We start from the raw sequence: 19,271 nt of genomic DNA on the forward strand, positions 1-19,271 counted from the left end.
GCTCGGCAGGGTGGTGTCACCAGTAGCTGGAGGGCCAGGCAGTGCAATCTCCAGGCTGGTGCTATAATAATAGGAGTGCTCAACCCTGGGAAGTGGCATCTGGGTCTCTAGCAGGTTCTCTTCTCTCCCAGGTGGACTGAAGCCCCACAATTTTCACCACCAGATGCTATGTGGGCTCTTCTTCCCATCTCTGTTGCTCTGGGTTGGGGATCCCTACATGGGGTTGAGACCCCATGCTCCTGAGGGGAGGGAGTATAAACCAGGACAAACCCTACAGGGTTTCTAAAAGATAATTTGGCAGTATTTATCATAAGCCTAAAATATGCATGCCCTTTAACCCAAAAATTCTACTTCTAATACTATCCAAAGAAGAAAAAAGTATAGACAACTGTACTAAGGATGTTTATAACAACATTGTTTATATGATTGAAAAAAATGTAACCAACCCTAATATCAATATGGATTTGATCAAATAAATTATCATATATTAAAAACACATAACCATATCCTTAATGATACCAAAAGATGTCCATGATGAGTTAGGTGAAAAAGAGAGTCTACAAAACCTAAGTGTGTACTATAGTCCCATTTTTATTTAAAAATTTTTTTAAAATATATCTTTATTGATTTCAGAGAGAGGAAGGAGGGGAGAGAGAGAGAAAGAGAGAGTTGAAACATCAATGATGAGAGAGTCGTCACTGATCGGCTGCCTCCTGCACACCCCCTACTGGGATCGAGCCCGCAACCCGGGCATGTGCCCTGACCAGGAATCAAACTGCAATCTCCTAGATAACAGGTTAATGCTCACTATATTTTAGATTTTAGGTACTAGTCCAGGTGCTGGTGATACAGCAATAAAGAACACAGACACAGTCCCTACTTTCTTGGGGCTTACAGTCTCATGAGGGAGATGGAAAATAAGCAAACAAAGAAATATATAAAATCGACTAGTGATAAATATTATAAAGATAAAACAAAGTCCAGTAAGGAAAGATATCTAAATATTGCCTGGATTTTTTTTACAATGAGGATTTACTAATTTTCTAATAAGAAAAAAAGTATTTTTATTTTAGGAAAAGTAAATGTATTTCAAGGATACTTTTGAAGGATTCATGCATTAGATGAGACTGGTCCAGGTCACCTGTAAGATCTGAGTGACTAAAATTTAAAGGGTAGCCTTAAGTTATCTGGAAAATTATTCACTTTTGCAAAATACCACATTCCTCAATGATGCTCAATACAAGGAGATATATATATATATAATAAAAAGCCACACTGAAGGCTCAGTTTCACAAGATTTCCAGGGGCTCACCTAAAACTTCTCTATTCAATATAGAAGAGCCTATTAAACCCCCAAAAGTTTAGTTTCAATTGCAAAACTATAGATGTATAACTCTAGAGACATCTGTTGAGATCTCTTTATGGAGATGAAAAATAAGCCCTATAACTTTTTACAAATGTATAGGCTTTCCTTGGTTCTCTGAAACCATAAAGTTTGGGGACAAAGGAGTCTGGAGATAAAGTCAAAAAAGGATCTGGAGTTGAAATCACAGAGATACTTTATGAGAAGAATATTCCAGATGTCCAAAAGAATAAGTTTCTAAGTTGAACTTCCATTGGTAAGTGATACAATAAAAATATGTATGATGCATTTGAAAGCCTGGATATTACAGACCCTCTAATCAGGAGGACAAAGGCATGGGTACTGATGATGGCTTGCTGAGCTATCTTTTCTCTGGACTAGCCTCCCTTTTAATCAACAAATTACATTCAGAAAATCATGTATCAGAGTTAAAAGTATAGCTGATGACTTTAGAGAACAAGTGCTTCCCACAAAGATGAAGTCTATAACTTTGGCTTCACTGACACTATTTAATCAGCCAACCCAAAAGGAACCAGGTAGATTTATACCACCAACCAAATACACCCTAGCATTTGACTTGCATTGGAGAAAATCGTTAATACTCAGTATATGTGGTATATCTGGGTGACTCATCTTGCTGATTACGCAAAGGTATCTCCCTATCAGTTAAGAATATAGTCAATCTTGCCAGTACTTTAAGAAAAGCAGTTAACATATTGGTATACAAACTACTGTGTCTTAATTTTTATAGTTGAAATATTCATATGGTATGACTGAAATCTAAAAATTAACTTAATATACCTATTTATTTTTCAGAATACTTTGACTTTTCCTAACGTCCATATTTTTCATAAATTTTCTCTTATCAAACCAAGGTCCAAAGAGCAATTTTCAGCATGAAGTAAGCAAACATTCCATAAATATAGTCCAGATCTATACCCCCACCCACACCCAGCCCCTCAATTCCTTTAAAGTCCTGTTTTATAGACGTTGGTTAATAAAGGTGAAAATCTGATAACATTCTCTCCCATTGAAAGTTGAATGACTATCAGAACAAATAAGGATGAAAAATTATGTACTGGAAATGTGAGCTCAGTTTTTAAAAAGGAACTAGCAATTAAAAATTGTCAAAGATGACTGCTTAGCCAGGTATTTTTATACAGATGAATGAGAATGAATTGAGGAAGGCCTACAAGATTCCACACCCTTAAGAGTTTTTAACTGGCAAATTTCAAGTGCTTTGTTATCACAAGCAAGCAGATGCCCTAATACTGATGGCTATATCAAATCCACTGAATTGCTGGGAAAATATTAATTTAAATTCATTGCACATTTGTTGAACAAAAATCAAGACAAAGAGCCATCAACAACATTTACCATTTGGGGAATTTAAAGTGCAAATTCATTATGATTTGCAGGAGAGAAAAAAATTTCAGAATACATTCCTCAGTTCTATGATTCTGTCTTCTTAGAAAGCACTAAGATGAATTTTGTTTTCTCACAAAACTAAGACTCTAAAATAGGCTGGAATCTTTAGAAAGTGGTTCTGATAGAGTAAAAAATTGTGCTTTATTTACAAGGAAGCTATTTCCCCCCGCGTTTTAGACATGTAATTTTCACAAAGTGGATACTTCCCTTCAGTTAGTTTGCTCTAAAGGGGTTTACCTTTTTAATTCTGAAAAACCTGTGGGGAGTAAAGCTATATAACTAAAGTCTAAGTTTTGGTATAGTATATTCTGTTGGGTTTTTTAAATAAATTATGAAAGTGCCTCTTCTCTTGCTTTATCCATCTTATTTTTCTCTAGTTTTGATGAAGGGCTCCTGTGCACAAACACACATATACAAAATAAGACAGACTGAACTTATTCATTAATATCTTCCAGCTGAAAACTAATTCTGACAAAAACTCCTTTTGAAAAAGGTATGACTATGAATGCAGGAAATTAAAGTTGGGCATAGTACAGAGAAAAGTAAACAGATAAAATTAGGAAAAGTGTAAGTACCTATGTTCAAAGATGATACTGCCATACTTTGGCATGAAACAAATTATATTTGACCAGAGATACTTGCAAATCAGTCTCTTCAACATGCACACACAATAGTGAGTTTGATGGAAATGGCTGGATTAATCTGAAAAGCTTTGTATCATAATTATGAGCCAATTTCCTAAAGAGTAGGTAGAACCTGGGCAATATAAAAAGACATATGGAAAACTACATACACAAAAATAAACTCAAAATGGATAAAAGACTTAAATGTAAGTCACGAAACCATAAAAATCATGGAAGAAAACATAGGCAGTAAAGTCACAGACATCCCACGTAGTGGACTTTTCACTGATACATCTCCTAGGATAAGAGAAACAAAAGAAAACTAAACATATGGGACTACATCAAACTAAAAAGCTTCTGCACAGCAAAAGAAAACAGCCTCAAAATACAAAGGAACCCCACGGTCTGGGAAAACATGTTTGCCAAGGATGAATCTGATAAAGTGCTAATTTCCAAAGTGTACAAAGAACTCATACTACTCAGCAAGAGGAAGACAAACAACCCAATTAAAAAATGGGCAAAGGGTTTGAATAGACACTTCTCCAAAGAGGACATACAGATGGCCAAGAGACACATGCTCAACATCGCTAATCATCAGAGAGATGCAAATTAAAATCACAATGAGGTATCACTTCACACCTGTCAGAATGGCTGCCATCAACAAATCAACAAACAAGGGTGTGGAGAAAGCGGAACCCTGGTACACTGCTGGTGGGAATGCAGACTGGTGCAACCACTATGGAAAACAGTATGGAGGTTCCTCCAAAAATTAAAAACGGGGCTGCCTTTTGACCCAGTGATTCCACTCCTAGGAATGTATCCTAAGAATCCTGAAACACTAATCAGAAAGAATATATGTACCCCGATGTTCATAGCAGCACAGTTTACAATAGCTGAGATCTGGAAACAGCCCAAGTGCCCATCAGTAGATGAGTAGATAAAAAAGCTGTGGGACATTTACACCATGGAATACTATGCAGCTGTGAAGAAGAAAAATCTCGTACCCTTTGGGACAGTATGGATGGACCTGGAGAATATTATGCTAAGTGAAATAAGCCAGGCAGCGAAAGCGAAAGACAAATATCACATCATCTCGCTTATACGTGGAATCTAAAGAACTTAATAAACTGATGAACAGAATAGATTCAATGACATGGAAGCATAGATGAGACTGACGAATGTCAGAGGGAGGGAGGAGGGCAGGTGGGTGGAGGGGGAGAGAGTAACCAAAGAATTTATATGCATATATGCACAACCCAAGGACACGGACAATGGTGGGGAGAGGGACTGGGGAGGGAGATGGGAGGGGGTGGAACGGGTCATTGGGGAGAAAAAGGGACATCTGTAATATTTTAAACAAAAAATTTTTTTTAATATTTAAAAAAGTTAAATAAAAATAATAAAAATAAAATAAAATAAAAAAAAGAAAACTAACATGCCAATTGAACAGAGAGAGGAAATATTGTGCATGGGAGGAGGAAAGCCGGTTTGCCTAGTCAGGATCAAGGGTGTGGTGGAAATATAGCAGAAAAGAAATAACAATAACATATCTTTATATTCATAGAGCATATTTCTGTTTACAAAGGAGTCTTTCATAAATTATTTCACTGAAGACAGCAGGTATATTCATTAGGCAATTCATTAATTCAATATACATTAAAGAGAACATTTTTGGTATCAGACAAACTCAGACTTGAATCCAAATTCTGCCACTTACTAGTTGTATGACTGTCAGCAAATTGTTTGATCTCTCTAATGCTCGGTTTCCTCATCTAAAAAAACAACTCTTACTCATGGGACTGCTGAGAGGAATATATCAGATAACATATGTAAAGTGCTTGGCACATAATTCCATATCCTCTTCACCTTACTAATACTGCTAAGAACCTAGTATCTTTTACATTCTGTGCCAGGCCCTACTGGGGATACAAAGGTAAATCAATATGACATAGGCTCTGCCTTCAAGGGGCTCAGGGCTGTATGGCATACTGTGGTAACCTAAAGGATGAAGGGAATTGAGCAAAGAAGTCACAGAAGAGATGCTTTAATTGTCTTTTTCCCCCTTTAAAATATAAAAAAAAGTCAACCGGAGAAAAAATAGAACATATAGAAAAGCAAACATAAAAAGAAACAACAAATCAGCCCACCATTGAGAGATAATTAATGTTAACATTTTGAGGTAGGAATGTACGTGTGCGTGTGTGTGCATGTATGCATGTGTGTAAAAGTTTAGCATGTTATTTTATGTGTGTGTGTATACACATACATACAGATTTTTAATAAAATGATATACTATTGTTTTATAACACACTTCTTTTATTCAATATTATAATAAACATTCTCTATGTCAATAAATAGTAATATATACTAACACCTAATACTTTTTACTATTTTAACCTTTACAACCCAATGGGATACATACCACTATCATCTCCACTTTACAGATGATAAAATTGAGACACAGAGGGAGTAAGGGACTTTCCCAAGGTCACAGAGCTAATAAGTAACAAAACTGAAATTTGAACCCAGTTAAGTCCAGTCCACAGTCTGTGCTTTTAATGACTAATATATATGCCATAATTTTAAAAGGCAAAATAGAAGTCCATTATATGACTGCACCATAATTTAACCAATCTATTATTGTTAGGTAAACCAGGTCTTGAAGGTTGAGTATGAGTTCTCCAGAAGAATAGAAAGAAACTCCAAACAAAAGGGCCATGAACAAAATTACAGAGGTATCAAACAGTGTGGCGCATTTGAAGAAGTGCTTTTGGTACGACTGGAAATACGACATGAGTGGCAAAGACAAGAAGATTGAAAAGGTAAATAAAGTTATACCGTGAAGGATAAATTTGAAAGGGATAAGACTAGAGTCAGGAAGACCAGTTTAAAAAGTCTACTGTCACCCTAGCTGGTTTTGCTCAGTGGTTAGAGCATGGACTGAAGGGTCCTACGTTCAATTCCAGCCAAGAGCACATGCCTGGGTTGCGTACTCGATCCCTAGGGGGATCATGCAGGAGGCAGCCAATCAGTGACTCTCCCTCACCACTGATGTTTTTATCTCTCTCCCCCTCTCCCTTCCTCTCTCTGAAATCAATAAAAAAATATATATATTTTAAAAACAGAAGGGACATGATTAGAGACTAGAGATAGAAAGGAGGGGGGAAATTTGAAAACTATCAAAACAACAGATTTGGTGATTTATAATATGAAGTGAGAGAGAAAAATATCTCTTGGGTTTCTGGGTATAAAGAAGTGGCATTTTAAGTATCCTTTTATACATAAAGAAACAAAGGCCCAGAAACACAAAGTAAGTTGTCCAAAGTTAGTTTGTTAATAGCAGGTTGAAACTTAAAAGCCAGACTCCTGATTCAAATTTGGTACTCTTTTTACTATAACACAACACATCAAGAAAGAATATTGTATTTATATAGCACTCTATAACTTACATACATTATTTCATTTGATACTCATCACAACCTATGAGTTAGGGCAGGTATCATAATCATTTTACCAATGAGTACACTTAAATAGAGTAAGAAAATTGGTGCAACTCTTTAAAATCCTCAAAGATCTAAATTTCTTCTGTTTGATGACAGGAGAGCCTTAAAGTGGGAAGTGAGATGCAAGTGATGAACTTGGGACTACTATGCTACTACATGCAGTAGGTATTAAGGGGAAAATTGGGGCTAAAAATAGAAGTGGTTTGGGTAGGTTCCGGGGCTGCCATATTGCATAACTCCATGTCATAATTTTTAGACTCATAATGTGACTGCTGCCCCCTGGTGTTGTGTAAGACAACAGTCCTGGATGAAATAAAGTGGGAGTCTCCAACCTGCAAATCAGGATCTACTGGTAGGTCTAGAAACCTCACCTCATGGAGCTCCAAGCCAGTTCCCAATAATGTCTTCTCTCTGCTACACACCCTTTGTGCCATAAGTCTCAGCTCACATTCCCAGAGTGAAGGGGATAACAGCACAGCCAGCAACAACTTCTCAAGGACTGCAATGCTTATATCTGCCTGATCTCAAGACTAAGATTAAAAGAAGCTCCTCTATGTAATAAGGTTGGAGATTACTATAATAAAGGATTGAGAGGAGACATAGATGGTCTTGTATGGTCATTTCTACTTGTCTGTTGGGAAAAAATTCTAGAAAGTGCCAGGCTATTACTGTTAAACATTCTTAGAATATGATCATACTAACATTAAATCCAAAGGTAACAAGGGAGAATAAGGCAGGTCTTAACAGGAATTCATTTGGCAATCTACTCATGCCTTAAGTCAAGTTGAGAAAATACTAACACAGATTACAAACAAAATTTACGACATAAGCTTCTGACCAAGTTGTATTTAGGTACCACACAAAACTAGGACACAAATGGTATAGCCAGATGCTTCAAATATAGAATATAATCTAAAACTGACCAGATGCTTCAAATGTAGAACAGAACCTGAAACAAGGACTACTGGTAGTCCTCAAATGGCCAAGTCAAATAACTGCAGTTACATTTCTTTTGTTATTCTTACAGAAACACAGCCGAAAACAAAGGTCAGGCAAATGTAGTCTGTTTTGCTTGAAGACATTTCTGACAGCATTCCACCAACCATCACAAAATGTATTTCTTTCCTTGCCTTACTTCCTTCTACTTCTCCCAACTTCTTGGACTTCCCATTGGCACTTCATATGTACACTGCTCTCCAGTATTACTTGGTGCTACTTGGGTTACTGAACCTAGATGCTCTGTATAAATATCACTTTATTGCCTATAGAGCTGTGTCACTAGAAAAACTCGGTACAAAATTCTAAACTCGGGAAACAAATTAGAGTGGAGATGGTATCAAATTGAGACAGTATTACTCCAAAGCCCATGCTGCTAATCCTCTCCAAAACAGGGTATCCAAAGGAATTTAGTGCAGATTAAACAGCTGTTCAAAGCATTCAAAAGATGACAATAGTACAAGGAAGGCTTGCGGGTAGGGCGGACAGGGGGTGGAGGGGATCAATGGAGGGAAAAAAAGGGGACATCTGTAATACTTTCAACAATAAAGAAATTTTTTTTAAAAAGATGACTGACTGTATTGGAAAAACCCAGCCTTCAGTCCCATGTTTCTCCTTGACTCTCATACTACTACCATACTCACAACACTTCTGACACCAGATGTGTAGGGGTTTTCCCCACCAAGCAATTCTCTGTGACACCGGCTGAGTGTCCTACAATTTAATTCAATTCTGACACTATCTACCTGTAGATAGTGTCACTACAGGTAGATAGTGTCAGATCTCATGGGTTAAAGGCTCAGTCCCACAAGACTGCTCTACCCACTTCCCACAGACTTAAATAGCTGTTCAAATCATTCAAAAGATGTCATATCTATCATTTTCAGTACTCCTCTCTGACATAAAATCTCTACTACAATCAGTCAAGTGCCCTCACTGTCACACGGTCCATGCTTGCCATTTCTTTCTATGATTTTATTTTGACTGGTCTCCTCACCTGGAATGTTCTCTTCCACATATTTAAAAATCCATCACATTACTTGTCTATAAATTCCACAAAAGGAGGACCAGCCCGGCCGGGCGTGGCTCAGCGGTTGAGCGTTGGCCTAGGATCCAAGCGATCGCGGTTCGATTCCCAGTCAGGGCACATGCCTGGGTTGCGGGCTCGATCCCCAGTCGGGGGCGTGCAGGAGGGAGCCGATCAATGACTCTCTCATCATTGATGTTTCTGTCTCTCTCCCTCCCTCTCCCTTCCTCTGTCTCAAATCAATAAAGATATATTTAAAAATTAAATAAAACTTAAAAAAAAAAAAAGCAGGACCACATCTGCTGTGTTCACTATGATATCCCCAGCACACTGCACATGACAGCTACACAAATCATTGTTGAGTGAGTAAATGAACCCAAGTCCCACCTCCTCCATGAAATACTTATACCCACTTTCTTTTTGAATTCTGAATACCCTTGGAATAAGCATCATAGTTTAGTACCTAACTTCTCCATAATTGCTTGGTATTAGACTTCTTTCTCTGGCTAGACACTGGAGTATATGCCTTATGCTTCTTTGCATACCACACAGGACCATCGTAAACACTAGATATACAAGAATATAATACACATTTATTAATTGGAGTACTGATGTAATTCAATATAAAAATTCAGTTTGCACATAACTTTGTAAGAATGCAGCTATTTTGTAAAGTAGGTTAGATATGAATAAAGCCTTTTCCATTGCCAACATTTTATATTTCAGAAATTATTCAGTAGAAGTATGGTTCAGCATTTGGCAATTAGAGAAATAATCTAGAAAATCTCAATAGCCCAGAGTCTGCAGCTCACTAATTCTACAAGCAGAATGGTGCAGAAGTAGAATGAGTACATCAGGGAGATATGACTTGCTAGCTGTCATAATGAGTTTTGAGATACCATGTCGGCATACTGTAGGTGTACTGTAGGCTACTGGTGCCCTCCCAATCTGAGTTTTCCATTTTCTATGGTGTAATGCAGAAATTAAATATTGCTTGAAGGTACTAATTGATTAGTATATTGCTCCTATAGTCTACTAAATTTATAGTACAGCAAAACTATAATTTAAAATTTTGTTATATAGGTTGCTAAAACTACATTTACAATAAATAATGTATTATAAGAATAATAGTAGCTACTTTGTATATTTACTACCTGCCAGGTACTGCTTTTAGGGCTTTACGTGTATTAATTCACTAACAATCCTAAGAGTCAGGTACTATTATTGCCCTCATTTCAGAAATTTGGAGGAACTAAGGCAAAAAAAGGTAAGAAATCTGTCTAGGGTCCTACAAGTAGAAAGCAGAGGAGCTCGGTGGGATTCCAATCCAGGCAGGCTGGTGCTACACACCCCATTCTTTAATCCTATATCATAGTGCCTCTCCAAAACAGCACATCACAGTACAGTGGTGAAGTTAAGATGCTTTGAAGTTATCAAGAGAATAATACCTAGTAGTCCAGAAAATGTACCAGCAATGTTTCAATTTACGCTTATCGACTTTTACTACATGATCTCTTAGTACTGTTTAAATGAGAAAGCATTTATTGACCAAAATGAAAATAGTTGTATACAAATAATCTAATATTAATATTAGTGTTTAAATAATGTAATTAATATATTTATCAATAATCAATACATGATGCTTTATATTATTAAATTAATAATAATATAATAATTAAATAAGAATTCTTAGAGCAAATAATTTTACCATCACCTTTTTTTCCTACCATTGTATATACAAGGATCAACAAAGGAGATTACACTTGGAACGCTTTAACAACTAAGCTCTCTCTAAGTTCTCGTAACTCAAGGATCAATTCAAGTCTCCTCATGACAGTAGAGGTCAAATACAAGTTTATCCTAAAAAGCCCTGAGAAATTTTTTTTGGATTCCACTGTAGAATTCTTTCTTTCTGTTCTTATATCTCTGTTGATAGTTTTTCAGGTCTTAACAGAAGCCCTCTTAGTGTTCTCCCCCACGTAAGTGGCAGGTAGCATGCTTCAGGTGAACACGAAGAAGGAGGGCAGAAACCATTTTCTTTACAATTCCAAGAAGCATACAGTGCTCTGAAAACTCTCAGGTGGGGGCAGGGGAGGGAAGTAATTCCAATATTATTCCTTCCCAATCTGCTTTGGTTGGGACATCAAATGCATAAACAGGATCAAAATCAGTTAAAACAGCATAAAACAAAACACTTTAATTTTTACAAACAAAATCAACTAAGGTAAATGGCCAGGCTACAACAATTTTCCTAAGATGTAAAATAACCCATTTATTTCAATTGGTAAATTGTTAAAATGCATTTCTAATTATAGGTCTGGAAAACTGGAATTCTACACTAGAGAATTATAAAGTAAAAATAAGTTTAAAAAATTAAATCCTTGAGCCATAGCTGTATAATTCTAAATGTGGGCAGAAAACATGGGACAAAAAGCAACTAATTGGCTCAAAATGGGGATATTTTATTGTCGTTTCCTTTAAGGAAAGAAGTACCTGTGAAAACTGATATAAACTACCAATATTCCACATATTTGAGTCCATAAGCATGCGAAAATCACTTAAATTTTCTAACAGTGCTGGAGAAACGAGGAACATATTTATGAAACCAGAAACATCCTACCCTTTCACTTTAATGAAACACATTCCAAAGGTATTGTGATATATTTCCTGCCATACTATCTCAGCAAGTAAGTTATATCACATTAAATCAACCTGAAGACAAATTTATAAGTGAAAATCGTGATTGCCGGGATGGTAAATTGAAATGAATAGGTTTGACTGTTGCCTGCCTCCCCGCTCCCTGTCCCCATCTTAATTTATGTCCTAAGAAAGGTCACTGTTTAAAAACCAAACTCTATGAAACCTTTAAATGCTCTACTGCTCTTTAACGAAGACGAGTAAAGGAAATTTTGAGACAAAACTCCTAAATATTATTCTCTTCTATGTCAGTGCCTGCATCAGCTCAGACAAAATATACTTTACCAACTGGTGAATGAAGATTATTTTCATTCACTGGGATGTCAAAAGTATTGATAAAAGTTTGCTATATATAGAAAAAGTAAAGGTTGTAATTTGTTAGTCTGGGTTATTTTTGCTCACTCTCTTGCTCTCGTTTTCAAACACATTTTACTGTTTCTACATGTACTTTTAAAAGAAAAACAGCCTTCTGCATTACAGATCAGAGATGTTAACCTACTCTCTGGAGGGATTACTGTTTAAGCTAACAGTACCTAAAGGCCACAAACTAAGGTCTTTTTTAAGACTACGATTGGAAAAGAATAGTTCCTATCAGGTTAAGAAGACGAGTACAGAAATCAGTTTGCAGGAGAAAAGGATATGCAGAAATTCCTTGGGGAAAACCTGGAACAGCTTCTGGCTTTAGACAATGTTGTTATTCATTCCCAGCAATTTAGAATATGATTCCAAATTATATTTTAGACACAACACTCAAATCAGAATTAAAGTACCTATAGCAAGCTTCACTTTTTTTTAGATTTGAGTTTACATCAGAAATATATTACATTATACTGTTTTTGTCATTACATGTATTTTTTTTCTCTATATAAGCTTTTTTTAATGGATTAAATGTTTACTGTTAACAGGAGTAGAGAATCTCACCAATACAGAAGAAAAAAACTTAAAACAACAACAAAAAATCACAGTGGATATATTACGAGGTGATGGAATTATGGGTGATTTCTATTTGTTTTTATATTTCAATTACAGTTGATATTCTATTCCACCATCTTGACTGGAAGTGTATAAGCTTCTTTATTTGCTGCAGGGTAGTTGAACATGGTTGTAAGCTTACCAGTTTTATATATTTTTTCTTTTAACCAGTAAAATCTCAGAAGATGTGGCTGTGTTAGAAATAGGGATATCGACATATAGTGTGTTGCTGGATGTCCTGGATCTTTCTAGCCCCTCAAGCTTTTGCTCACATTTTTTCTACCTGGCCTGCCCTCCGCTACAAAGCTAAATCCTATCCATTTTCCAAGGCCTAGTTCAAATGCTCCTTTCCCTGCACTCTCATAACACTTTCTTTTTCTAATATGTTACTGAGATTAAAAGGGTATATCAGTCTTTCCTACTACACTGTGAGACTCTCCAGTATAAAAAAAAAAACCTCTCATGTCATGACTGTAGACATAAGAAAGTTTGAAAGATAAAAAAATCTTAACCAATGTCACCCCAATAAATTTAATTTAAAAATGCATTAAAAAAAATCTTGCCTGGCCGGGCATGGCTCAGCGGCTGGGCGTCGACCTAGGATCCAGACGATTGGGGTTCGATTCCCGGTCAGGGCACATGCCCGGGTTGCAGGCTCGATTCCCAGTCGGGAGTGTGCAGGAGGCAGCCGATCAATGACTCTCTCGTCATTGATGTTTCTGTCTCTCTCTCTCTCTCTCTCTCCTTTCCTCTCTCTGAGATCAATAAAGATATATTTAAAAAAAAAAAAATCTTGGTTCAAAATATCCTTTAAAAAGGATGAGATAAGCAGCCTAGTTATTCAATCAGTGGGACTGCTAGAACCCATCGTCTTCATAACTAAACTACTTGAAAGCAAACTCTTTTGAGGCCAGTGACTCTGGCCTATTTCTTGTGTATGGGCCCTACCACCCCCACACCTCAATATCACCTAATTCAATGTTCTGCACACACTTTCAATACAAAGCCATATTATTGTAGATGAAGCTGTAATTAAAACAAAGATGAGATGCTGAAAAATACTGACTTGTAAAATAAGAGTTGTCAATGATTAAGATAACGACTCCTTCTACAACAAAAAGTGACAATGATAAAGATACCACAGGATGAGACAAGGATGGTAAGTAAATTTCCTGGGAAGGGAACAGAGTGAACAAAATGCAATGGAAACAAGAGTGTTCTCTCAGTTTAGCTTATGCTCCCAGAGCGACGCAAGAAGCAAAATAATTTTTTATATTATTTCATTGATGATAATGATCAGTCTATATGACTTCCAATACCAAACACAGACCTTCTTGTACTTTCAATTAATTAGGTAATAAGATGGGCCATGGATAATCAGGGCACTACCCCAGGAGGGTAAAAGAAATTGACACAAGTCAGGACCTAATCTCCCCATCTCTATTCCCCTGTAAGGGGAGGTAAAACATGAGTGTGGTAAATACTGGAGTTGTGAAGAAGTGAGAGTTTGGACTGCCCCAGATTAAAATGACCTTCTTGCCACACTCAGCAGCACAGACTGACAGTAGAGAACACCCCTCCAGTAAAAGGGGACGACAGGGAGCCGATATAGGACTTACCTGGTTTTTCTCCTCTGGTTAAACCTCGGGAGCTACGTAGCCCGTAACAGCGACAAATCCACGCGCCGAGGCTCCAATCTCACACGGCGGGAGAAGTCATAGCAGCGGCGTGTCTGTGACTGCGGCGGTGGTGGCGGCGGCGGCGGCGGCGGCGGCGGCGGCGGCGGCGGCGGCGGCGGCGGCGGCGGCGGCGGCGGCGGCGGCGGCGGCGGCGGCGGCGGCGGCGGCGGCGACCGCGGTGGCGACAGCAACTCCTCCCTCTGCCGCTTCTCTACCTCCACCCCCAGCAGCGCGACGGCGGTCTTCACCCTTCCTCCTCTCCCTCCCCCACTTCCGGTTGGTGCCAGGGCCGGAAGCAGGGCGCGCCAGGCGGGGAGAGGGACGCGTCACGTGAGGGGAACGCAAGGGCTACGGTCGAGCTCTCTGGTCCCCTGCTGCCCCCGGCAGACGCGCAGCCTCGGGAGGAAGTATATTTGGCGCTGTAGAGCGCCTCTTTGCCCCTTCACCAAAACCGAAACAAAACAAAAATCCACCCAAACTTCTGTCATCTGTAGTTTCCTCACCTCCAGCCAAGAAGTAATAGAGCTTCGTGTAAATCATCTTCCCAATAGTTCAGCTTTTCCGAGCATGAAATTAACGTACTTCTGTTGGACTGTGTAGCCTAACTCCAGATTTAAATGCTATAACCATGAACTTGCTCTCGTCTCTCCACTGAAAAATGATTTCCAAAAATTTTTAATTCATAAATTATGTATGTACACTTAATTCATGCTTTTAAATTCGTAATCTTTATATGTGTGAGGGATCTCACCTCACACTACCTTCGCATGACCATCCCAAGCTCTGAATCACTTCCGCATTTATTCTTTCATTTGTCCAGCATTTAAAAACCTAGAGGATTCCAAGGATGCAAAAATATTACAGTATATATATCACCATGAGTTTTAGATAGATATGAGATGCACAAAATGTAGCAATACAATGCAATAAGTGGTACAGAAATCATTTGAGAATAATTAATTCTTTTATTCCAGTTTTCCAATCTGACTTTTTAAAAAGCAGCAAAATTGTAAGATTTTTAAAACTATGAACATTAACAGTAAGAGGATGAGGCTCCATCTCACTAATTTCAAATAAAGATATGGTCTTTCAGTATTTCATTTCATTAAAGATCTGTCACAAGATGTAGGGGGAAACTAATCACAGTATTACTTACATTTTCAACTGAAACCTTTTGAACCCAGTTCCCATAGAAAGAGTATCAAGTCTGATAATGTTGTGGAACTCAAAATAGTACATAAATACAAATATTAAACAAGTTAATTAATATTTGCAAAAAGGTTTATAATTTCCATCCTACCTGTTGTCAGATTCTTATTAAGCCTTGACAGACAACACTTAAAGTTGCTCACAGATCTAAATTACAGGCTTGCAATTTTAGAAGGAATTGTTCCTTCCCCCTCAACACCGATCCACAGAAATAGAAAATTAGCTTCAGAATTCCTTGCCTTCCTCGACAGGAAGTTGTAGTTGTCAATCAATGTGCACAGCCTTAATTATTAAGATACATATTTAGCCCCAATTTTAAAGTCTTAAAAATACATCACATGAAATTAAGATGGTTTTTAAGTGGGCTTCCATTTATTAGCAAGTTAGTTTTTAACTACAGTATTAACACTGTGTTGAGCTTTAAAGAAATTTGCTTAAAGGCAGAAAACCAGGTTTATCTTCTGATAACCTTTATCAGAAGAATATTAAATCTACTAGCTCTCTAGTTTTTATATAAAGTTTATCATTATAAACTGCAAGCTCCTCTACCATGTACACCCTTAGCCACAGAGCCATTCACTCATTCTAAAACACCCAAACACTCATTCTAAAACATCTCATGTCACCTCATGTCTTGCCCTGGCCAGTGTGGCTCAGTTGGCTGGATCATCATCCTGTAAGCCCCAAGGTGGCAGATTTGATTCCCGGTTAGGTCACACACCCAAGTTGCAGGTTCCATCCCCTCTCCGGGCACACAGGAGATAACCTCTCTCTCTCTCCCTCTCTCCCTCTCTCTCTCTCAAAGCATCAACCTGAATCTTCCTTCTAATGCACAAGCTTATTACAATTTTTTATGATTTCGATATTATTCTAACTGAGCTTTCTTTTTTTAAAAAAAATACATATCTTTATTGATTTCAGAGAGAGGAAGGGAGAGGGAGAGAAACATCAATGATGAATCATTGATCAGCTGCCTCCTGCACGCCCCCTGCTGGGCATCAAGCCCGAAACCTGGGCGTGTGCCCTGACTGGGAATCGAATCTGGATCTCCGAGATCATAGGTTGATGCTCAACCGCTGAACCCTGCCAGTCGGGCTCTAACTGAGCTTTCAGAGAATGGAATGTGTTATGTTCTCAGTAAATAATCAGGTTTTCTGGGATTGAACAGTTTAGTAGGTGTCCCCCAAATGCTTACAAAGTGGTATTAATATCTCCAATAAAATAGTCATGAGGGTGAGAATTCAACATCTATGCCTCTATAACTACAATGGCACCTAGTTCTAAATAATAATTTGGAAGAACACAATACACCCCCTAAAGTAATTGTTTTAGGGTGAAATTAAGAATGGGATTCATGACATTCACCCTAATTTTAAAAATACTTGATAACCCTTCAAAAAATAACATTTAAAATTGGCAATGCTTCTAGGCAGTTGCTGCTAGAGCCTGCCTGCCCTCTACATCCCCGAGGATGTATTATTTCCCTTTGCCCCAATATATCTTACTACTATATTTATTTTTTTTAATAAATAAATAAAAATTGGCAATGCTTCTAAAGTAAATCACTTACATAAATTTGTTGGACACATAAATTTTCTTGTATTTTTTTTATTTTTCAAACACAGTTAACATTCAATATTATTCTGTACCAGCTTCAGATGTACAAAAAAGTGACCAGAAAATCATGTACCTTACAGAGTGGTCCCCCACTGCGCCAAGCACCCACCTGGCCTCATACACAGTTATCACAGCACTATTGACTATATTCCCCAAGCTGTGATCTACATCTCTATGACTCTTCTTTGATGACCAATTTGTATTGCTTAATCCCTCCACCTTTTTCACCCAGCGCCCAAACTCCTCTTCCCTTTCACCAGTCTGTTCTCTGTATCTATGAGTCTGTTTCTATTTTGTTTTTGTTTATTTTACTGATTAGAATCCACATATAAGTGAAATTATATGGTATTTGTCTTTCTCTGTTTGACTTATTTTGCTTAGCATAATACTCTCTCAGTTCATCCTTGCTATCTCAAAAGGTAAGATTCCCCCTTTTTACCCAGCCAAGTATTCCATCGTATACAGGGTGTCCCAAAAAAATGTATACACACTCTTAAAGATCATAAAGTCTTTATTAACATACAATAACTATTCAAAATTATGTTTATTCAAAGTATGTTTATTAACATACAATAGATATTCAAAATTATGTTTATTCAAAGTATGTTTATTAACATACAATAGATATTCAAAATAATGTTTATTCAAAGTATGTTTATTAACATACAATAAATATTCAAAATTGTGTTTATTCAACATACAATTGTGTTTATTAACATACAATAAATATTCAAAATTAAGTGAGTTATCAGCTGTTAAAAATGTGTATACATTTTTTGGGACACCCTGTATATGTACCACATCTTCTTTATCATCTATTGATGGACATTTGGGTTGCTTCCATATCTTTGCTAATGTAAATAATGCTGCAATGAACATGGGGTTGCATATACTCTTTCGAATTAATGTTTCAGGTTTCTTTGAATATAGTTCCAGAAGTGGAATTGCTGGGTCATAAGGCAGTTTCATTTTTAATTTTCCTATTTTCCATAGTGGATGCACCAATCTGAATACTCACCAACAGTGCACTAGAGATGATATATTATAGAATTGAACCCCTGAAACCAATATAACTTAACCAAAGTCACCCCAATAAATTCAATTAATTTTTTTTTTTTTAAAGCAGTGCACTAGGGTTCCTTTTTCTCCACATCCTCACCAACACTTGTTGTTTGTTGACTTATTGATGATAGCCATTCTGACAGGTGAGAGGTGGTATCTCATTGATATCAGGTAGAGTGATACCTCCAACTTTGTTCTTTCTCCAGATTGCTGAGGCTATTCGGGGTCTTTTGAGGTTCTATATAAATTTTTGGATTATTTGCTCCAGATTTGTAAAATATGTCATTGGTATTTTGATAGGAATTGCATTGACTCTGTTGATTGCTTTGGGTAGTATGTATATTTTAATATTAATTCTTTCTATCCATGAGCCTGGCATATGCTTCCACTTATTTGTATCTTCTTTAATATCTTTCTTCAGTATCTTATAATTTTCTAAGTACCTCCTTGATTTTCTTTACTTCCTTGATTAAATTTATTTCTAGGTTCCTTACTTTTATGCAATTGTAAGTGACATTGTTTTCTTAGTTTCTCTTTCTGATATTTCATTATTGGTGTATAAAAATGCAACTTATTTATGAATATTAATTTTGTATCCTGGGACATACATATTTTTGACAGGAAGACAAATTTGACAACCTTCCCACTCTGTGTATTAATAAAATTTTCAAAGTAATGTTTTATGGAATAAGTTGAGTGCATTTGTGAGAGGATAAAACTTTGAGCATTCTAGTTAAGCTGCAAGGTGAAAATATTGTGATAGCATAAAATAATTTAGACTTAAACTACTGCTTCATTTCTGCTAGTGGCCTTGGTAGTTTTAGAATACTCATCAGAACAAGGTTAACTACCAAATTAAGATTTAAGTTTGTTCAGTGATGCCAACTACCACCTCCAGGTTTTATCACACAAAGCAATATATATGCTGGCAAATGGACAAATAGACATTTTAAAATGTCATACATATTTTTTTGTGCCTATCAGAATAGCTGACAATTACCACTTACCTGATAAGTGGTACAAATCACTAAAAATTACCTCCAGTTGTTAGAAATTCATAATGCCAATTCAGTAATAAAATATAAATAATCTAAT

The 19,271-nt window shown here is 37.0% G+C and overlaps 1 protein-coding gene across 1 annotated transcript in view; it reads right to left on the reverse strand.

Annotated features, from left to right (window-relative positions):
- The window catches only part of ATP7A (ATPase copper transporting alpha), a 136,266-nt gene extending 121,949 nt beyond the window's left edge, over window positions 1-14,317 (reverse strand). Inside the window, exon 1 of the mRNA XM_081126087.1 lies at window positions 14,229-14,317. The gene's annotated coding sequence lies outside the window, so the exon portion shown is untranslated. The remainder of the gene's footprint in view (window positions 1-14,228) is intronic.
- Window positions 14,318-19,271: the final 4,954 nt, after the last annotated feature.

This window comes from Miniopterus schreibersii (genome assembly GCF_964146895.1).
Source record: "Miniopterus schreibersii genome assembly, chromosome: X".
NCBI classification, from domain to species: domain Eukaryota; kingdom Metazoa; phylum Chordata; class Mammalia; order Chiroptera; family Miniopteridae; genus Miniopterus; species Miniopterus schreibersii.